We start from the raw sequence: 23,691 nt of genomic DNA, 5'->3' as shown, positions 1-23,691 counted from the left end.
GCTGGAGCATACCGTTCTACCATGCCCACATCAGAAAGAGAGACAAAGGGGGTCATCACAACATTGGCGGTAAAAGCTGCTTACCGCTGTGCAGAAGACCGCCAAAACACCGCTGCGGCTGCGGAATTCCGCCAGAGTCATTATGACCTACAGCTCGGAATCCGCCAAAATCCAGACACCCACACAAGTCCGCCACACCAAAGGTCAGTGATAAACTGGCGATAACAAAACCTCCACCATCACGCCAACAGGAATACGCCCACAATATCATGACCCACAAATCCACGCAGCGGTCTTTTAACTGCGGTATTTCATTGGCGGTACACACCGCCGCGCTCAAAATACACACACATTTACAAAACACATCCACATTGGACAAATCCAAATACACACACCTGATACACATGCACACACCACTCCCACACACCCAATACACTATAAAACACACACCCACATCACCCACAAACCCTTACGTCAACAATTGTGACAGAAGGCCAGAGAGAGACACCACCAGAAAGAACAATAGCATCCACAGGCACCCTACACCATCACTCACACAACATCCAAGCACCTCACACAACACACCTCTAAATATCACCCCACACATCACAACACACAACACCCCACACATCACCCACACCACCCCATGGCCCCGCAAAGACACCCCAGGCTCTCTGAGGAGGAGCTCAGGGTCATGGTGGAGGAAATCATCCGGGTAGAGCCACAGCTATTTGGAATACAGGTGCAGCACACCACCACAGCTAGGAAGATGGAGCTACGGTGGAGAATAGAGGACAGGGTCAACACAGTGGGACAGCACCCAAGAACTAGGGATGACATCAGAAAGAGGTGGAACGACCTACGGGGAAAGGTGCGTTCCGTGGTCTCAAGACACCACATCGCGGTTCAGAGGACTGGCAGCGGACCCCCACCTCCTCCCCCACAACTAACAACATGGGAGGAGCAGGTCTTGGCTATACTGCATCCTGAGGGCCTTGCAGGAGTAGAAGGAGGAATGGATTCTGGTAAGTCAAATCTTAACTACTTCATCCCCCAGCCACCTGCATGCTATCACATATCCCCACCCTCGCCCTCACCCCCATCACTCCAACACCTCACGTATGTCCCAATATCACAAACCACATATCCCAAACCCAAGCCCTGCATGTAACACCAAAGCATGGACACCCATCACCAAAGCATGTCCACTGCACATACTCATACACCCCCCTAAACCATTATCAAACAAGGTTCTACATAGGAATGCAAGCACTGGGGTACAGGGTCACCCACCCATTGCACACCATGGGACACACAGATGCAATAATCAGGCCTTTACACCCCTGCAGGACCCCTACCCAACGTCACCGGACAGGAGGGTCCAGACATGTCCACTCCACCCACAGAAGAGGCCCACAGTGATGACAGCAGATCTGTCCAACTGGATCTAGATGACCAGCCCGGCCCATCTGGGACCTTGGGACAGTCGGTTCCCCTGACACAGTCACAGGCCACTACAGAGCTTGCCCCCTCTGGAAACACCAGCACAGCACCCACCCAGTGGGCCCATACCTCTATCCCCAGGACACATCAATCAGCAGTGTGTCCACCACTACAGGGAACCCAGGTTAACCCACCACTCCAACAACACCTGGGACCTGGGGGCAGTGGCAGTGGGCACACAGTTCAGGGGACAGAGGCCCAGGAACACAGGGGAACTGGGAGGGCTGCTGTGCGACAGGGGGAGGACAGCCCCAGAGAACCCACTCTCCACAAGGCCCTCTCCAACATCATGGGAGCCTACCACCATTCCCAGGAGACGATGGCAACAGTACTGGCCAAGTTTCAGGAGACCCAGCGCATGCAGGAGGAACAGTATTTGGGGTTCAGGGAGGAACTCAAATCCATCAATTCCACCCTGGGCACCATTGTAGTGGTGCTGAAGGAACTCGTCAACACCAGGAGGGGCACTGTGGCACAACAAGGGGCCCCTGACACTAGCCTGGACGATGAACTACCCACCACCTCCGCTGGCGCTAGTGGACAGGAGGCACCGCCACACGACCACAACACCAGCACCCCACCCCCTGCATTTGGAGAACCATCCCGCAAGCAGTCCCTGTGATCCAGGTCAAAGAGAGAGAACAATGACAAGACCCCCGCCAAAAAATGAGACCACCCTGATTGTCATCCTTCTGTCCCACTTTGTCACCCTGTCCATCCTTAAACTGCCCCAGCTCCACTTCCTATGCCCCTTTGGACAATGCACCTGTGAGACTAATAGACTGGACTCTGCCAAGGGCATTACTCCACCATCCCCCCTGACCATTTTACAACCCCCTCCATTATTTAGCACTTAAATAAACACCCTTAAATCACAAAACAATCTAGAGTCAGTCTGTGCTTTTGAAAATGTGTATTAGCAATAACTGCAGCAAAATGCTATATCCAATGTAATGTCAACATACCTATGTCACAAAGCTCTAGTCCATGCGGAAACAAAGCAGATGTCACACAGTGGGACCCACATCTGTGAAATCGCAAGGGAAAGTGACAACTAAGTTACCATACACTGGGTGAAAATGACAGACAAATGAGAGGTAGTAGAATTAAATCAGATGTAGCAGGCAGTGTTGTCTTCTTACCTGTGTCTCACTGGAAGTATTGCTGCATCACAGTGTTCCTGTTGTCTATGTCCTCTTCTTCTGCTTCCTCGTCTTCACTGTCCACAGGCTCCACAGCTGCCACAACACCTCCATCTGGACCATCCTCCTGCAGAAAAGGCACCTGTCGTCGCAAAGCCAAATTGTGAAGCATACAGCAGGCCACGATAATCTGGCACACCTTCTTTGATGAGTAGAATAGGGAACCACCTGTCATATGGAGCCACCGGAACTTGGCCTTCAGGAAGCCGAAGGTTTGCTCTATAATCCTCCTAGTTTGCCCATGGGCCTCATTGCAGCGTTCCTCTGCTTTTGTCCTGGGATTCCTCACAGGGGCCAGTAGCCATGACAGGTTGGGGTAACCAGAGTCACCTGCAAATGGCGAGGGACAACTGTTAGACTAACTCATCGGGACATCCCCAGACCCACACAACTAGTCACACTGTATTTGGTCCATGTTCTCACCTAATAGCCACACACAGTGCCTCTGGAGTTGCCCCATCACATTAGGGATGCTGCTATTCCTCAGAATATAAGCGTCATGCACTGAGCCAGGAAATTTGGCATTCACATGGGAGATGTACTGGTTGGCCAAACCCACCATCTGCACATTCATAGAATGGTAACTCTTCTGGTTTCTGTACACCTGTTCACTCCTGCGTGGGGGACCAGGGCCACATGTGTACCATCAATGGCACCAATGATGTTGGGTATATGTCCCAGGGCATAGAAGTCACCTTTCACTGTAGGCAAATCCTCCACCTGAGGGAAAACTATGTAGCTCCGCATGTGTTTCAGCAGGGCAGACAACACTCTGGATAACACGTTGGGAAACATAGGCTGGGACATCCCTGATGCTATGGCAACTGTTGTTTGAAAAGACCCACTTGCTAGGAAATGGAGTACTGACAGCACCTGCACTTGAGGGGGGATTCCTGTGGGATGGCGGATAGCTGAAATCAGGTCTGGCTCCAACTGGGCACACAGTTCCAGGATTGTGGTACGATCAAGTCTGTAGGTGATGATCACATGTCGCTCCTCCATTGTTGACAGGTCCACCAGTGGTCTGTACACTGGAGGATGCCGCCATCTCCTCACCTGCCCCAGCGGACGTTGCCTATGGAGGAGAAAAGCGAGCAGAGACTCAACCAACTCTGAGGTACGTAAATACAACTTAATCGGAAAATGTTAGCAAATCAACATATGGCTGTATTAGTGTTTAAGCAAGGCCTAGATATGTGTGACGCAGTCCAAAATAATGCCATGTGGGCCCCTGAAATGGCGGCTGCCTGACCTGTAAAGTGGGACAAGGGGATATGAGGTAACTGCGCTGGCGCTGTACACTGCCGCGGTAGGCGGTCAAAGACCGCAGCGCAATCCTGCATTGGTTAACAATGGACCCTATGGGTCCCAGGCGCCAATGACGATGTACGCCGGCGCTGACGGTACGCACCGCCGCGGACATGACCGCCATTTTCTCTCTGTTCAATCACTTGATACCTGATCTTCGACAGGAGAGGACCTACACTGCAAGTGCTGCTGTGACCTCAGTCTGGAAGAGACAATGGCTCGTGTGTCTGGGGAAAGGGCCCCTGCCTTCAGCACGGAGGAGTTGGAGAAACTAGTGGATGGGGTCCTCCCCCAGTACACGCTACTCTACGGTCCTCCAAACAAACAGGTGAGTACACTGTGAGTATGCTGTCTGGGAAATGCCTGTTTGGAGTGGTGTGGATGAAAGATAGGGGGGGAGAATGAGGCGTGCATGAAACAACTGTGAGTGCATGTGCGTCATGGCAAGGGTAGGGATGCGGGCAAATGACTGTGACGGTGCGGACAGTTATATCTTCTCCTTTTCCCCTGTACTATTCCTGTAGGTCAGCGCCCACCAGAAGAAGGATATTTGGCGTGCCATCGCCAAGGAAGTCCAGACCCTGGGGGTCTACCACAGACAGAGCACCCACTGCCATAAAAGATGGGAGGACATTCGTCGCTGGAGCAAAAAGACGGCGGAGGCCCATCTGGGGATGGCCTCCCAACGTGGGAGGGGTGCCCGTCATACCATGACCCCCCTGATGTTCAGGATCCTGACGGTGGTGTACCCGGAGTTGGATGGGCGCTTGAGGGCATCCCAGCAGCCACAATGGGGTGAGTAACTCTCATTCAGCTGATTCAGCGCACATTGTAAGTGTCTGGGTGGGGGAGGTGGGCTGTGGGTTCCCCTAGGCCAGGGCGAGTTTAGTAGGCAAGGTCCCTTCTTAAGGCAGGCCCTGTGGCACCCCATCCCACCTGTGTACAGAGCCGACTACACCTAGCCAGGCTCCTGTGACATCCATGTGTGCAGCAATCGGACATAGCCTTGTAACCCATGTCCCTGTGATTGATTAGGGAACTCCAAGTGCACGGCGTAGTGCAAGGAGTTTCTGTTTCTGTAGAGTCCGCCAACGGTAGTGGTATTGCATGCACTGTCTTTCTTCTGTCTTCCCCCCCTTTTTGTGGTCTCCCTGTTCTTGTGTGCATTAGCATCATCAAGCGGAGGAGCAGTGGCACCGGAGCAGGAGGGAGCTGCATCCCACATGGCCCTGGAGGGCGACACAACGGAGTCTAAATTCACCAGTGGGACGGAGGGCGAGGGGAGCTCCACGACAGGGACAGGAGCTGAGACCAGCGATATGGACTCCTCCTCTGATGGGAGCTCCCTTGCGGTGGCGGGCCCATCTGTGACCCCCCACATCTACAGACACAGCCGCCACCCCCCCCTACCAGCACCGTCCTCCCAGCAGCCCCTCAGCGTTTGCCCCGTGCCCGCTCACCCAGGAGGGTGGGCATCTCCTTTCCCCCAGGCACCTCAGCCCCTGCCCCTGTCACCCCTGCTGCCCTCAGTGAGGAGGCCATTGACCTCCTCAGGTCCCTCACTGTTGGCCAGTCTACCATTTTGAATGCCATCCAGGGTGTAGAGAGGCAGTTGCAACAGACCAATGCATACCTGGAGGGCATTCATTCTGGTCAGGCAGCCCAACAGCGAGCTTTTCAGACTCTGACCTCAGCTCTGATGGCAGCCATTGTCCCTGTCTCTAGCCTCCCCCCTCCAACTTCCTCCACCCAGACACAATCCCCTGTACCTCAGCCTATCCCAAGCACACCATCAGACCAGCATACACACACCTCAACACACAAGGGAAGCTCAGGCAAACATAAGCACCACACATCCCACAGGCACTCACACAAGCATCAGACACATGCAGACATACCAACAGCCACTGCCTCCACTGTGTCCCCCTCCTCCTCATCTCCCTCCTCCCTCCCAGTCTTGTCTCCACTCACACCTGCATGCACTACAACCTCAACCACTACCTCCATCACCAGCACACCCACCACCACACCCCGCTCACGTGCAGTCACCACCCCCACTACCATTCACACATCCCCTGTATCCTCTACCAGTGTGTCTGTGAGCCCTCCTCCCAAGGTACACAAACGCAGCCACACACCCACTGAACAGCCATCCACCTCATAACAGCCTCCAGCCCATGCACCTTCACCCAAAGTCAGCAAAAGTACACCTCCGACAACCACTACCTCTTCCTCCACTCCCAAACCCCTCCATCTACCCATCCCAGTGTGCCCAAAAAACTTTTCCTGTCCAACCTTGACCTCTTTCCCTCACCTCCCCCACCCCTTCAGTCTCCTAGGGCCCGCCTCTCCAGGTCCCAACCCAACACCTCAGCCACAACATCTGCGGGAACAGTGGTGCCAGTAGTAACCGGCTTCTGAAGTGCGCAGGCTGCAGGGCAGCCAGTGTGGCAAGGAGCCAGAGCACGGACAGTCCACCACCTCAAAAACACAAAAAGTTGGCCAGTGCCCGGCGGGAGAGAGGAAACAAATATGCCACCAAAGCCGCTCCCAGGGGTACAATTGGGAGTGTGGAGAGAGCTGCGCCACCATCCAAGGTGGGGAAGGGGCACAGTAAAACCGTCAAGTCTGGGAAAACCTGCACGGCGGACAAGACCGCCACCAGCACCGCTGCCCAGGACACCGCCGCCACCAGCACCGCTGCCCAGGACACCGCCGCCACCAGCACTGCTGCCCAGGACACTGCCGCCACCAGCACTGCTGCCCAGGAGACCGCCACTACCAGCACCGCTGCCCAGGACACCGCCGCAACAAGCACCGCTGAACAGGACACCGCCGCAACAAGCACCGCAGGCCAGTGAGTGCCAAAGATTCTGACGCTACTGATGCCGCCACGAGCAGGATGAAGCACTCTGGGTACAAAGCCCCATCCAGAACCAGTGGAGAATGACATCCATTAACTCTGTCCTTGGCAGGATGAAGCACTCTGGGCACCAAGCTCCCTCCAGAACCAGTGGAGAATGACATCCACTACCTCTGTCCTTGCCAAGATGGAGCACTCTGGGCACCAAGCCCCCTCCAGAACCAGTGGAGACTGTTATCCACTTGAGAGACTGTGGCTTTGCACTCCCCAGGATAAAGCAGTGGGCAACCCACCCACTGTAGAGACTTGAGAGACTGTGGCTTTGCACTCCCCAGGATAAAGCAGTGGGCAACCCACCCAATGGAGAGACTTGAGAGACTGTGGCTTTGCACTCCCCAGGATAAAGCAGTGGGCATGGAGCCCCCTCATGGATCTGGCGTCATGCACTCATCCGGCTGAGGTGCCTCCACTTCCCTTCCCCCTGAGGTGCCTGTTTATTTCTATCTGATGCCCAAGCAGTGTTCTCTCCATCTTGTTCGGGTATTGAGTGTGGGCCTCGCCCATGCATTTTGGGCCCAGTGGTCCACGGACTATGATGGTGGAATCCCTTGGACTTGTATTCTTGGTGTATATATTTGTTTATAGTGTGAATATCTTTATATATGTATATATTTTTGATTCATGTCTTTGAATATATTACAATCATTCAACTCTTTCCTTTTGTCCTTGCATTCTTCCAGGGGGTTGGGGGTTGTAACTGTAATGTATCATGATGTATTGGTGTGTGTGTTGTCGTGGGTGAGGGTGGGGGTGTTGCGTGTGTGTATCATTCTCTTTTCCCTCCCCCTCCCCTTTGTCGTAGGTGCAGTACTCACAGTGGTCTTCACCGCCGGCGTTCGTGTTCCTGGTAGAGGAGCAGGAAGATAAAGGCTGGAAGAATCTGGAGATCGGGTTCCATGGCGTCCTGGTTCCTCGTTGGGTGTGTAGAGGTGAGTGTTTTCCCTTCCAAGTCCTGTTTCCGCCGTGTTTTTGTTCGCGGTGAATCCACCCCGGAAAAGTTGGCGGATTGGACTGTTGTAATTCTATGGGTGGTACATTGTCCTCCGCCTGTCTGTTGGCGGTTACCACCGCGGTGTTTGTTTGTACCGCATTGGCGGTCAGAGTGTTAAAGTGGCTGTCTATGTTGGCGGTTTCCGCCACGGTCGTGATTCAATTTTTTTTACCGCCGGCCTAAGTTTCAAGGAAGTTGAGTGCACTTACTCTACTATCTCTCTGTCAACAATGACAATGACCTGCTCCCCCAAAGATACAGGGTGCCTGGCTGGACCGGCAGCAAGACGTGGCAGTGTTCTGTCTCTTTCTCTTCCACTTCCCCTTTCCTTTTGGGATACCTTCTGGGGCTTCCCTGTCTACCAGGAAGTGCTGAGAGGTGTTCCAGGATGTCGGGGCATACCATCGCCCCTGCAGACATCCTGCTTTTTCAGGTGAGTGGCCCTGTCTCAACAGGATGAATGTATGGGATGTGATCCAATTGGGTAGGCATTGCATTCGATGTTCTTTCATATGGTTAGTATTTCTTATTGGCTTGGCCACTGTCAACATCGACTGAGACTCATTTCTCCCCCTGATATAGATTGGATATTTGTTTAATGTGTGCAGACTAGAGGTTTGTTTGTTCACATATGGAGAGTATTCAGTTGTGCTACCTTCCTGTCCATTTCAATGTGTGTACCTTACACCTACTTTATCAAAATGTGTGACCCATGCTGTTACCGATGTATTTGCTTTCTTGTCTTCCTCTTACACATTTACCACAAGGTCATGGTACTTAGTTATGTTATTGGCTGCCCCTGATGTTAATAAGGCCACAGTTCCTATGCAAATAGTGTTTTGAGGCATGTGTAAAGAGAAATGTGCCCAAGGGCATCAGCCTTTCTGGGGTCCCCCTGATGCTGCCATGCCTATTCTGCAGGGATTGTTTACATTGTGTAAATCTGCATCCCATTTACCTTATATTCTGTTGCAATGTGGGTCATATGTGTGAGCCCATTACAAGGATTTAGCAAGGAAGGTGTGTTTGGGTTCAATGACACATCCATACAGATGTATGTGTTTCATCATGATAGTCCATGGCATGTGTACAATGTGAGGGTGTCACTTTAGTTTGCAAGTGTGATATTGATGTGGATTTGCTGCTGTATGACACAATGTTACAAAAACATCACTATTCCTGAAACTGGGATATGCACACATATCAACTTTGGTAGTGTGTGGAGGTGCAGTGTCAGTAACCTGGCCAAAGGGGGTACCATGGGGCTGTGTTGGGACATACATTGTGTACAACTCCTACCCGGGGCACACAAAATATATTTGGGGCACAGAGCACAGCACACATACCAGGTCAATGGTGGCCCGTCAAGTTGCAATGGAGTTAGAGGAAACGGGTAAGTATTCGACAATGATGTCGATTTTGTGTGCCATCAAACAGCACGATCATCAACAGCACATGTAGGATCGGCTCCATGGCAACACCGTATGTGTGAGGCTGCTTACAGGTGAATTTCGGCCTTCTATCCCTCTGTTTATGCCAGCGGAAATGTGGTGGTTAGTCCGCCAAAGTCACGTCAGCAGAAGCAACATCGTGATTGGGACAGAGATTGCAGTGGTGGTCCACCCTCCGATGGACACATTGGGCGATCTTGCCAACACTGCGATCTAAATTTGCCGGCAGTACGGGCGGGACCACAGTGGTCTTTCGTCTATGTAACCGCATGAATTGTAATATGGCAGTCAAACCACCAACACAGTGGTCGGACCGTCACCGCCACGGCCTTCCCCAGACTACCAAAGTCATAATCAGGCCTTCTGTCAGAAGATTGAAAGTTCACAGGTCCGAATCCAAGCACCATCCAATCGACGTCGATGGTTACTTGGCTGCAAACTCCGAACACTTCTTAGCTTTTCCCGTCTTCTTCGATGGCGTCAATGAAACCCTGTCTTTTATCAACCCATCATCAAAGAGCCCTTTGTCAACCCATCATCAAAGAGACCATCTTCTTAGCTAGCATGCAGCCTTGCTCCATTGAGGACTCTACCGTCTTGGAATTTTTCTAAGTATGAAAGTAACTTTCCAACCAGGACCAATCCGACCTGTGTATCCAACCCACACCTCATCACGATCTGCCTTAAACATTAGCCTTGTCTTGGTCTAGTGCAACCAGTTGCCCACAGTTGGCAACTGTGCCTTTTGGTGCTGTTTTTAGAAATGTATATCTCCAGTCTTCATTATCGTTTTTTTGTTGTCTTGCTGTCACATTGTTCATTAAATTATCCTCTGTTTTTATAAATTTGAGTTGGATTGTGTGATGTATTCGACTTTTTAACTTTTTTGGTACTTGTAAATGCTTCACTCATTTTTTCAAGTAACTTGGCTGCTCTGTGCCATAGCTGCTAGGGGTTTATTTCAGGTTAAATTAGTGAAACCTTTGCTGGACCAAGCCAGAATAGTTTAATTACTACTTGTGGTGGACTATCATCCACCCCAACGAATATCACACTCTATCACAGTTGTCTAGAGTGGTGGTGCCATAATAGACATTTTGGTGTTTTTACTCATCAATAAAAGCACATAAGAGAACAAGTATAAACAGTACCTTTGAGTGTTGAAAATCACTTCAAAAAAGCCCTTCGGATTTAAGGATGCCATGCTACTTACATAAGATTCATCTTCTGTTTAGCCATCAAAAGGGAGAGCACAAGGAAAAGTAACAGGGAGAGGTAAGGCTAAAAGAAGTGGTAGAATTGGGAAGACAACCAAGAGAACCCCTCAGAAAAAGAAGATACATTTTACAGATATCTGCTCCTATGTCACAATGTTATAAAGCTCGGCTCACAAGGGAGATCTTACAATCAGTGCTTATTTTGGGGTGGTGTTTGCAGGTGGGTCCTACTGGCACTCATTTTTCTGGGGACCAACACTTATATTTCCTCTTCAGACTTTGGCCTAGAGCAAGAGAGAGAAAAACACAAAAGGAGGAAATGAGGAGGAAGAAAAAATTACCAAAATACATTGACAAAGGAAGAAAACATGGTTTAAAAATAACCTGAAAGAGTGCAAAAAAGGATCAAGAAGTGTCTGGTGGTAGATTTAAGAGCTATAAAGTAGAATCAATACTATACAACCTTAGTGGTTGGCATCACAATATCGATAGCACCAGTCATGGCTTCTCAGCAAAACCTGGGGCCCCGGCACTACAAATTAAGCACTGCTTACAACTAAAAAGAGAGAAAGACAGGCATCGTGCATAAATGGGCATTCACATTTAGACCTTGAGACATGTCTTATTCCATGCAAGAAGGTATGGGCTGTGTCAGCACCAGCAAAAAGAAACTATTTCTCTTTGCAATTGATCTTAGGTCTAGCTGGAAGCTCAGTCCCTTACCTCAATAACTCTTTGTAGCTTCATGAGTTGCAATCAGTGCTTAATTTGGGGTGGTGGTTGCAGGTGGCTCCTACTGGCACTCATTTTTCTGGGGACCAACACTTATATTTCCTCTTCAGACTTTGGCCTAGAGCAAGAGAGAGAAAAACACAAAAGGAGGAAATGAGGAGGTAGAAAAATTACCAAAATACATTGACAAAGGAAGAAAACATGGTTTAAAAATAACCTGAAAGAGTGCAAAAAAGGATCAAGAAGTGTCTGGTGGTAGATTTAAGAGCTATAAAGTAGAATCAATACTACACAACCTTAGTGGTTGGCATTACAATATCGATAGCACCAGTCATGGCTTCTCAGCAAAACCTGGGGCCCCGGCACTACAAATTAAGCACTGCTTACAACTAAAAAGAGAGAAAGACAGGCAACCTGCATAAATGGGCATTCACATTTAGACCTTGAGACATGTCTTATTCCTTGCAAGAAGGTATGGGCTGTGTCAGCACCAGCAAAATGAAACTATTTCTCTTTGCAATTGATCTTAGGTCTAGCTGGAAGCGCAGTCCCTTACCTCAATAACTCTTTGTAGCTTCATGAGTTGCTTGTGCGTCACCTGTATCCCAATGCTTTCATTAAGTAAAGTAGATTTCCATTACTGTCACTTTGCTGACTCTGTTTCAAGAAGGCCACCACTCTCAAGATAGGTTGATGCATGCCCTGCACAGGCATGGGTGGAGAAATGTACTTCAGTCGCGAAGTTGAAGGAATTTGGTCACTCCGCGCTATGCAGAGTTCCCAAATACAGTTATCCTGCATGTGGTCTAATTTTATTCCATTAGCGCACACAAGAACTATGTTTGGTGGAGCACTTGGAAGTGCCATGACAGTTCCAGCCATTTGTGAGCATATGCCAAGTTTCAAGTTAGCTATCACGCCTTCTGGCTGCAATGGCACCATTTCAGTGCTGCTTGTAAGCGACCGTGGGTGCACCTCAAGCAGATTCTCTCCTCCAGAAACAATTACATCTACTTGAAAAGACATTTTCAAGTGGATTTTCTACTCGAGCGGAACAATCAAGTTTTTTTTTAGTGCGAGAAGCCTTTTTTTAAACTTTTTTTTCCCAACAGGAAGGAAGTGCCCAAGAAACTCTAACTTCCTGTTCCTGTCCAGCAGGCTCCTCCCAGTGCTTTGTCCATTTCCTGGTCACTGTTCACTTGGGTTTTGAGGTGGAAGGATCACTCTCTTTGTCTGCTGGATATATACCTTTGGATTTAAGGACTTTGGGCCCTATTCCAACTTTACTGGCCGCAGCAGTCTGGACAAGGTAGTCAAGTTGGCAGTATCCTGACCACCTAACTCTGACCTCACAGTGGGGCTGGTGGTATGTTGGCACCACAGTCAAGGTGGTGACACGCTTTGGCTACAGTGATAGCCTGAAGCAAATACTGACCATGCTGTGAGGCTACCAGCCAGTTGGCGCATCATGTCCCTAGAAAGTGACACAGTGCATGCATCCAACTGGCCGGCATTGGGGGGCTGTGAGTGAGTGTCAGCTCATAGCCTGGAAGGCATATTCACCATAGGACCATTGTTGTGGCCCCAACCCTGCCTCGCCGCTGACCTTCACCCGCCGGGGAGCCCGCCCGGTGAAGATCAGCAGTAAGGCAGTGGTGGAGGTCTGGAGGCGGTGTCACCACCATTGTCATTATCAGGTGGTTGGACTGCCGAGGAGGTGGTGGTCTGACTGATAAAAATGCAACAGTGGGACTTATCCCTACCATCGTAATCCGCCCCTTTGTTTTTGTGATATCACACTAGTAAGTTCGAAAGCTATTCTATAAGGGTATTATTGGCTTGATGGGTCATACACCAGTAATTCTTTTTTTTATTTTTTTAGTTTTTATTTTCATTATGGTGGTTGGCCTACAGTTTCAGTAGGTACCTATTTTTTTTAAACTTTGTTTTTCACCTTCTGTAAAGGAAAATGTTGAATGGTTCAGTACCTTTTGTCCGTGTTTGTCACGTTTGCAATATTCATTTATATTACTATGTGGCCTAGTCTGCCAACAGGTCATCAAGCCAATAGGCCCAGTACTAGCAGGGATGGCATTGGATTGAATTGAAAATGTTGGTTATTGGTTGTATGTTTTTTTAAAAGTTTATATGTGGTATAATATTTGATGCCATAGGAGGATGTGTGTTGTTGTAAAAATGTTATAACTCAGTTACATTTTGTGGTTAGCATTGCTGAATTAATGGTAGTGTTTTCTTCAGTGTTACAATGCCTCTTTTTAATGGTCACTGTGTGAGTGTGTTGGCCGTAGGCCATCATTTGTCTTTGTTCTTCATGCCATGTGGCCAGGGGAAATTTTGCATAGTCTGTGTCCATAGGCCTGAGTGTATTCTTTGTTTTCAATGCTTCTTTGGTTGTTGGTTCACCATATGGCTGGCAGCAATTTTGTGTAGCCAGCCAGTGTGATTTTGTTATAGGCTTGCATGTGTTCTTTGTTCTCTATGCCTCCTGGCTCGCTGTTCTTGTTTGAACATGTGGCCAGTGGCCTTTTTGGGCAGCAACCAGAGTGTTTTTGCCATAGGCTTGCATATGCCTTCTTGCGTGCTGTTGCTGTTTGACCATGTGGCGGGCGGCCATTTTGTGCAGCCAGCCAGTGTGCTTTCCCATAGGCTTGCATGTGTTCTTTGTTCTTCATGCCTCCTTGCTTGCTGTTGTGGTTTTACCATGTGGCTGGTGGCCATTTTGTGCAGCCAACCAGTGTGTTCTTATCATAGGCTTCCATATGTTATTTGTTCTCCATTCCTCCTTGCTTGCTGTTGTTGGTTTGACCATGTGGCTAAAGGCCATTGTGTGTAGCCAGCCAGTGTGCTTTTGCCGAAGGCTAACATGTGTTCTTTGTTTTCCGTGCCTCCTTGCTTACTGTTGTGGTTTGACCATGTGGCCAGAGACGATTTTGTGTGGCCAGCGAGTGGGCTTTCGCCATAGGCTTCCATGTGTTCTTTGTTCTCTGTGCCTCCTTGCTTGCTATTGTTGTTTGACCATGTGGCCGGAGGACATTTTGTGTAGCCAGTGTGATTTTGCCATAGGCTTGCATGTGTTCTTTGTTCTCTGTGCACCCTTGCTCGCTGTTCTTGTTTGACCAGGTGGCCGGGGGCCATTTTGCATATTGCCATAGGTTTGCATGTGTTTTGTTCTCCATGCCTCTTGGCTCGCTGTTGTTGTTTCTTCATGTGGCTGGCAGCCATTTTGTGCAGCTAGCTAGTGTGTTTTTTCCATAGGCTTGCAGGTGATAGCAGTTTAATAATATGCATGAGAGTAATTGTATGGTATTTATATTATGAATATGATTATGATGAACAGTGCTTTATACTGCATGCATTTTTTTGCATTTCTCACCTGCATCTCTTTGCCTTACAATACACCCGCAGTACAAACATCAGCAATTAATGTTTATTTTATAATTATTTAATTTTATTTTTTATTTTAATTTATTTAATTATGTTATTGGTTTCTTTTCATTTTGTATTTATTTGTTGTTTATTTAATAATTTAAGTTAAGTAACCAGCCACACTAAATTATATTGTCTTTGTCTGTGCTAGTTCAAACTGCAACAATGCCATGTTCTGCCAGGCAGAAGGCCTGTACAAAAACAAGTGGCATCAGTCATCCAGTCTTCTCCTTGTGCAGCTCAGTGCCACTGCTAACTGACAGCCTCAAAGTGGCCATTGAGAAGAAGTAGCTTTCCACTATTGGCGTGCCGACTAAAATCTTTTTTTGGGAAACTTGTGTCTGCTGCACCAGCCTCTGGGGAGGAAGCTGGAAGCAGTACTCCTGCATCAACGGCACCACCAAAACCTAAGCCCAAGTCCATGTCTGTCAGCGACACAGCCACTGCAATCATGGCAATGCCGATGAGAAGTGATGTTGAATTGGATTTGTACCTTTTGCAAAGTAGTATCCAATAGTTTCAGGAAACAGAGCAAGGTGGACAGCAGCTGCAGACATCAATACTAGATCTTCCTGAAGTTGGTGCAGAACAGGAGGTTGAGCTTCCTGTCGAACAAGAACATCCTCTTCTAGAATCATTGGCTCGCAGATCTCCAGCATGAAAAAAGAAGATTACTCCAGCACCTTCTACAACTCCCTTCTGATGATGTTGATCTAGACATGGAATGGAGCCTGGCAAAGTCCGAGACAAGTTAGGAGAGGCAAGGGACAGGAAAAGTTCCTATAAGCCTTTGAATTAAGGAAGGGGATAAGGAGGATGATGATGAGCTAGTCATTGTTATGGAAGCCGGCACAGAGGAGACCAACATTACCCCTCCTATTCAACCAGCTCCAAGGGTTGTGGCACAGGTACCACCACCAGTGCCAACTTCCATATTTGTAAGGCCCCTGCTGAGACCTGCATCAACCCCTACCTCTGTAGAAGTATGCACTGCAGAGGGGCAATCAATGACACACCCACTTACCTCCAGTTTATCTTCATGCAATGGCATACTAATAAAGTACCCCTCCCCAGTTTGGGATGTTATTCGAATAGCAAGCAGGAGAACATTGCAATATTTGCCCGCAAGTGTTCGGTAAGGTAAGCCTGGTTCACACTATGGTACTGGAGGTCAAATGACCCATATGAAAAAACACCCACAATCCAATGGGAGGAGCACCTTAAACACTTGCTGAACCTGATGGTGGTAAAGGTGAGTAGAGCAGGGAATCATCAGCTCCAATCATGGTTGGAGGTCATGCGGAAGAAGAGGGTGACATCTTTATGCACATCATCGCTGTCCCCTGCAGTGCACCAGCATCATCCACCTCAGCAACATCAAAATGGCACAAGAGTACGAGGGAGACACCACAATATGCAGTGACTGCCCCAAGGCGCACTTGAATTTATCACCTCCTACTTCTTGGAAGTCTCCGCCATGATTGGCTCCAGAAAAGAAGAAAATCCAGGCTACTATGGGATTTTTTAGGCAGGAGGACCCTACAACCACAACCCCGAAATGACACACTTGTACAATGGGAAGCTGGCTAAAATGTTAGCGCTGGACCTCTTCCCTTTTTCTTTTATGGAAGGAGTGGGATTTTTTAGAATTTGTGGTGGCCATCTGCTCAAATTGGAAGATTCCTAGTCAGACTTAATTTGGAAGAGTTGCTGTTCCAGCTCTTAATTATGAAGTGCTGCAATTGGTTGGGCACGCTTTGCAGCAAAGTGTTGCTCATACTATCCACCTGATGACAGACATGTGGACCAGTTGTCAACCAAATGAATATATGTGTATCACTGTACACTGAGTCTCTTTTGCGAGGGCTAGGCAACAACTATCTACAGGTCTGTGCTGGAGATATTTTTAAGGGTGTTCAGCGCATGAAACAGTAGCCATGTTCTCCATGGAGAAATCCCATAGAGCTGCAAACATCTTGGAAGACATTAATAGCGAGATGTTTGAATGACTGAGACCTAGAAGTCTCAGAACAGGATTTGTTATGGACAATGGCAGTAATGTAGTCAAGGCCATATCAGATGATGGCTATTTCAGGGTCCTGTGTTTGGCACATTGCATCAACCTGGTTGTGAAGTATTTTCTCAAAAAAGAAGACAGAGAAACATATTGACCACCTACAGAAAAATCTGCACTCATTTCAGTCATTCTTTTAAAGCCCGAAAGCAGTTAAAAACTATTCAGCATTGTCGTAGCTGGTCACTTGCTCTAGGCAAGATGGTGGTTTGGGGATGACAGCACTTTTGTTTGTAGTTTACCAGGCCACTCCTACAACAAATCACAACTGTCAGCCCAACCCTTCCAGCTTGCAAGCAGTATCTCACCATAAAATCCAAACAGTAAAGGTGATTTATGGCAGCCTTTACGCATGAACTAAAGAGTGTGACATCTCAGGGGAGTCGTGGTTAAATGGAGATTACCCTTTTCTCACATGAGCAATAAGTCTCAGTCACACACAAGCAATGAGAGAGATACAATATAGTTTTCAAAAGGTTTTATTAACAAGACTGCAATCTGCTGTAAAATGTATGAGCTGCAATGATTAGAATAATGTAACAGCGCAAGAAACATAATTTTAAATATGAAAGTCATGAATACAAAGACCCCTACCATCTTGCAATAACATGAGATGTAAAATAGGCCGTAATACCCTAGCATGATGAACCTAATATCTATCCTAAAGAGAGCTAGGTGTGATAAGCCTAATCTGCCAGTACCATGTTCATGAGAAGAGTTCCTAACCCTTGTTACATTGGAATAAGGTTTCTTCATCAGACTCCGTGGGGACACGAAGGCTTGGTCTGCATCAAGGCGATCTGTACCATAGATAGTGTTGACAGCATCTGGTAGGAGTCCCTCTGATAACCTTGTCTGTGTGAAAAGTATTTATACAGATCTTGTAGGACCCCTGACACTGGTATAGTCCCAAACAATAAATAAGAAAGCATGCTTGGTGCATCAATTGTATAAACACTTCCCTCCAAAAGTACATTATGTTCCTGTCACACGTAAGTGGGAAAGGGACATGATGTGAAAACCTACATACATTTATTGTCTTTGATGCTGATACTGACGTCTTCACAGAGTGGCACTGATAACATGAAATCAAAACATCTTCCCAACTATAAACACAGCAGCCACCTTCGAAGAAATAATTAAATAAATGCGCTAAAACAGAGCAGGCTAAGTAGGTTAAAGGTCACTAGGTGACGGGGCACTGGTCTGCAAGGCAGAAGGCTAAGCAAACTCCTGATTCCCAATAAAAACTAAATTGGATTCTATGCAGCATGTCAATAAAGCCCTCATACAGGAGGTGTCAACACGTTGGAACTTGACCTATTACATGTTGCAACATCTGTTTGAGCAGTACAGACAGATCAATGACAAAGGGGCTGATTTAGAATTTGGCTGATGTGTTACTTCGTCACAAATGCAGTAGATATCCTGTCCGCCGTAATACGATTCCCATAGGATATAATCGGAACGTAATACAACAGACAGGATATCCATCATGTTTGTGATGGAGTAACCCGCTGTGCCAAATTCTAAATCAGGCCCTACGTCATTTAAAGAGGAGGGAATGCAATTGGGAAAAGTATTCCCATGGATGTGGACAAATGGGGATAGTCAAATGCTTGACACAGATGCTACTCCCTTTTGAGGTATTCACCAGGTAAGTTAGAAAGGACGAAAGTATGATGGGCTAAGCTATTCCATTGTTGCATGTGCTACAGGACCAGTTAAAAAAGGTGTCTGAAAGGTCCACATTCACAGGTATGAACAAAAGCGCAGAAACACATGTCTTTGTTGAGAGCTTAATCCTTCGCTTGGCCATTAATACAAGGCTGCAAAATGACATTCTGTTGTCCAAAGAGTACATCTGTGCCACATTATTTGATCCATGGAATAAAAAAAATTCTGGCCACTTTCAATCCTTTTTCGGAAGGGGATGTTTCAAAATACAAGAGGTGGATTGTTGAGCAAGCCGGAGACATTGAAGATGAAGGGTTGGAAATTACTAGAGTTCCACTGCTGGGCAGGTGTTCTGGGGTGCTACTGTCAACTTCCAGAGATGACTGTCTTGTCTCAAAGCAGCCAACACCAGCAACAAGAGCACTGGCAACAAAGACAATACAGGAACAGAAGCATTAGTCTCAACTTTTGCAATGGTTTGGTTTTAAGTGGCAGGTCTTGAGTCCCTTGCAGAGGTGAAGGCAAAAGAGGTTGAGCAAACGGCAGCACTAATGATCATTGAGAAGATATTCTAGGAGTATCTGGATGAGCCAAAAGAGGTCTACGTGGATCAAAAGTCATTGGTGTATTGGTATATGAAGATGTGCCAATGGCCAGTGCTCAGCAGACTGGCAATAAAGTTATCTGGCTTTTCGGGTAGCCATTGTGTTTGCTGAGCATGTGTTCAGTGCAGCTGACACAGCTGTCACAGTGAGAAGTTCCAGTCTCCCACCTCAAAACGTGGAGAGATTGACTATGATCAAAATGACCCAACGTTCACACCAAACAATTACACTCTTCCTGATACATCACAGGAAGAGGAGGATGGTTGGACCGAATAAACGTGTGTTAGCTGAACAACGCCTGGGCAAACCACCTGAGTTTGAGGACAAACTCTACTTCCCTGACTGAGTATGCCACCATTAATCATCGAACTTTCTTCTTTGCCCAAAAAAAGAAAAAGATATAGCTAGTGAAACATCATGTTTGTGTTTGACTTATACTGCCCTCCTGTTTTTAGTCACATGTATGGCTGGATTGGAGTCAGACAAGTGTGCAGTGACGAAGCCTCCCCATTCCCTTCAAGACACTGGAGACAATGCCTGCCTCCCTCCCAAGCCTATCTTTTTTTGCATCAACTAACAAGGCTGTCTAAGAAGATCACCGATTTACAAGACTGCCAAATTCCAATGCGTTGCTTGTATCAAAGAGGAGATACAATTGTGTACCTACCACCATGCTTGAATTGGAAGAGGTAACTACAAACTATTGCACCAACGAGCAATGCTAAATTTTTTAGGCCCTCATTACAACCCTGGGGTTTGGAGTTAAAGTGGTGGTAATACCGTCAACAGGCTGGAGGTAACTACCGCCAAATTATGACCACGGTGGTGTTATCTCTGATAGACAGCCAATGTACCACACTGACCGCCAGGGTGGAAACAATAGCCACCACAGTGGTAGCAGCCTACAGCCAGGCGGAAGTCAATGTTCCGCCCACCATTTTAAGACACTGCAAACCGCCACCTTTTCCAGGACGGTACCAACATCAAAAGCCTGGTGGAAACAGACCTTAGAAGTGAAAGGACTCACCATTGGAGACACAGAGAACAACCACGCCACCATGGAACCAGAACTGCATGTCTTCCCCATGATCTTCTACGTTCTGTTCCACCACGAACACCAATGCTGGCGAAGACGACGATGGTGAGTACAGCTGCCTAGCACACAAGGGAGGGGGAGAGGAAAACGACAGTGACACACAGACGCACCCCCCAACACCATACACACAATCAGCTGCATTACAAAAACAATTTGACCCCATACCTCTGATGAATAATGCAAGGAGAAAATGATTTCCAAAAAGTGAATGTAATGAGATCAACACAGCATGAAAAATAAGTTAGGCAAGATAATAGAAATATATATATATATATATATATATATATATATATATATATATATATATATACATAAAAAGGGACACAGCCCAGTCCACAATATTCGTAGGCCACATGGCCACAGGCCAAAATCCAAGACCACACATGTCACCTGCATCAACACGGACAGAATACTGCAGGGGCATCAGTTGGTAAATAGGCAGGCACCTCACGGGGGAGGAGAGGGCACCTCAGCCAGGAGCTGGAACAAGACCACAGGTCCTGTGCTTGGTCCTGGGGAGTGCAAGCCCACAGTCTTTTGGGTGGGTGACTTGCCCACTTGCACTGAAGGGTGCAACATACCCTATGCTTGGTCCTGGGGAGTGCAAGGCCACAGTCTCTCGGGCGGGTGACTTGCCCACTTGCTCTGAAGGGGGCAACATGCCCTGTGCTTGGTCCTGGGGAGTGTAAGGCCACAGTCTCTCGGGCGGGTGACTTGTCCACTTGCTCTGGAGGGGGCAACATGCACTGTGCTTGGTCCTGGGGAGTGCAAGGCCACAGTCTCTCGGGCGGGTGACTTGTCCACTTGCTCTGGAGGGGGCAACATGCACTGTGCTTGGTCCTGGGGAGTGCAAGGCCACAGTATCTCGAGTGGGTGACCTGCCCACTTTCTCTGGAGGGGGCAACATGCCCTGTGCTTGGTCCTGGGGAGTGCAAGGCCACAGTCTCCTGAGTGGGTGTCTTACCCAGTGGTTCGGGGGGGGCTCGTGCCCTGTGCTCTTGATCCTGGGGAGTGCAGGGCATGTGGGTGTCTTACCCACTGGTTCTGGAGGGGGCCTCGTGCCCAGTGCTCTTGATCCTGGGGAGTGCAAGGTCACAGTCTCTCAGGTGGGTGCTGCTGCGGGGGGAGGCTCCTGCCCATCCCCTGCAGCCTCGGATGGCTGCTCAGTGGAGGTGGTAGTGCTGCTGCGGGGGGAGGCTCCTGCCCATACCCTGCTACCTCAGACGGCTGCTCAGTGGAGGTGCTGCTGGGGAGGGGGAGGGGGAGGCTCCTGCCCATCCCCTGCAACCTCGGACAGCTGCTCAGTAGAGGTGGTGGTGCTGCTGGGGGGAAGGCTCCTGCCCATCCCCTGCAACTGCGGGAGGCTGCACAACCATAGGTGGTAGAGGGGGCTCTGTTACAGTTCCTGGCCCAGGCCGCTTGGTCTTCCTGTCTGCTGGTGCAGGCTCCTTGCTCTTCCTGGCAGCTGGAGCAGGCTCTTTTCCCTTCTTGCATGCTGGTGCAGGCTCCTTTGTCTTCCTGGCAGTTGGGGCAGGCTCCTTTCCCTTCTTGTCTGCTGAGGCAGGCTCCTTGCTCTTTCTGACAGCTAGGTCAGGCTCATTTCCCTTGAGGCTGCCTGGTGCAGGCTCCTTCACCTTCACCTTCAGGACACGTGGTGGCCTGGATCCTTTTCCACCACAAGTGGGTGTGGTGACGACTGGGCCCGTGGACTGGGTGGCAGAGGTGCTTGGCTGGGTTCCTCCAAACCTGTCCATACGTGCAGGAGGGGGGGAGGGGTAGGGAAGAGGTCAATGGTGGATAGGAAATGTTTTTTAGGGCCATTGGGGTGGGAAGAGGGAGAAGGAATGGGAGTGAAGGAAGAAGGAGTGGTTGTTGGAGGTGTCTGTCTGCTGCTTTTGGGTGCAGGTGCATGGCCTGTATGCTGTTGTGAGGTGGATGGCTGTTGGGTGTCTGAGTGCTTGCGTTTGTGTACTTTAGAGGGGGGCAGACACAGTGGAGAGGACACAAGGGACGTGTGCATGGCAGTTGTGAAGGTATCTGCCAGTGAGGTGTGTGTTCTGCTTGGTGTGGTGATGATGCTGGTAGTAGATGATGATGTAGTGCATGCAGGTGTGAGTGCAGACAGAACTGGGAGGGAGGTGGAGGAGGGGGAGACAGTGGAAATAGTGGATGTTGGTGTGTCTGCATCTGGTTGGTGTTTGTGTGAGTGCCTGTGGGATGAAGTGTGGTGCTTGTGTTTGCCTGTACCACTCTTGTGTGTTGTCTTGTGTGCATGCTCATCTGGCTGAGTGCTTAGTATGGGTTGGGGTTGAGGAGAATGGGACTGGGAGGGGAAGTTGGAGGGGGATGGTAGAAACAGGGACAATGGCTGCCATCAGAGAGGAGGGCAGAGCCTGGATTGATCTCTGTTGGGCTGCCAATCCAGTGTGAATGCCATCCAGGAATGCATTAGTCTGTTGCATCTGGTCTGCCAGCCCCTGGATGGCATTTACAATGGTTGACTACCCTACAGAGATGGTTCTCAGGCGGTCAATAGCCTCCTCACTGAGAGCAGCAGGGCTGACTGGGGCAGGGCCTGAGGTGCCTGGGGCGAAGGAGATGGCCACCCTCCTGTGTGAGTGGGCACGGGCAGCTCAATGAGGGGCTGCTGGGAGGGCGATGCTGGTACCGGGGTGGCAGTGGTACCTGTAGCTGGGGTGATCACAGAAGTGTCCGCCGCCACCAGGGAGCTTCCATCGGAGGAGGTATCTGTGTCAAAACTGTCCCCTCCAATCTCTGCCGTAGTGCTCCGCTCACCCTCCATCCCACTGGTACACTCAGTGTCGGTGGACTCTGACTCCTGGGTCCTGTGGGATGCAGCTCCTTCCGTCGCTGGTGCCTCTGCTCCTCCGCCAGATGATACTAATGCACATAAGGACAGAATGACAAAACAAAAAGGGGGGGAGAGACAAAGGATGCACTTGGTCGATTGCTGCACCAACACCACCGTTGGCGTACACAGCACTCTCACACACAGGGAACAGGCCTACGCAATATGCCATAGCACAACCAGAGATCTAGTTAGCAGCCAAGGCATGGGGAGGGGCACAGACCGCCAAATGCAGCACACCTGAGACCCATGCAGCCCTGACCAGTAGTGGATGCCCGCGAACTAGGTAGCAAGATTTTCCCTTCTGAACCCTAGCCACCAGGGGACCTACGCTGCAATTTCAGGCCTGACCTAGGGTCACCCACTGACACACATCCCCCACTCGGATACCACCCTACCATGTGTAAGTTGTAATGATGTGCATTGTACTCATCCCCTTGTGGCTGCTGTGATGTCCTCAATTGCCCATCCAGCTCAAGATAGGCCACCACCAGTATGCAGGCCATCGGGGGGACAGGGTTTGATGGGCACCCCATCCTCGTCGGGAGGCCACCCCCAGCTGGGCCTCCGCCGTCTTCCGTGCCCAGCGTCTCAGG

The sequence above is a fragment of the Pleurodeles waltl genome, chromosome 1_1 (assembly GCF_031143425.1).
Source record: "Pleurodeles waltl isolate 20211129_DDA chromosome 1_1, aPleWal1.hap1.20221129, whole genome shotgun sequence".
NCBI lineage: Eukaryota > Metazoa > Chordata > Amphibia > Caudata > Salamandridae > Pleurodeles > Pleurodeles waltl.
The sequence above is the reverse complement of the archived record's forward strand: the minus strand, read 5'-3'. Positions refer to the sequence as shown.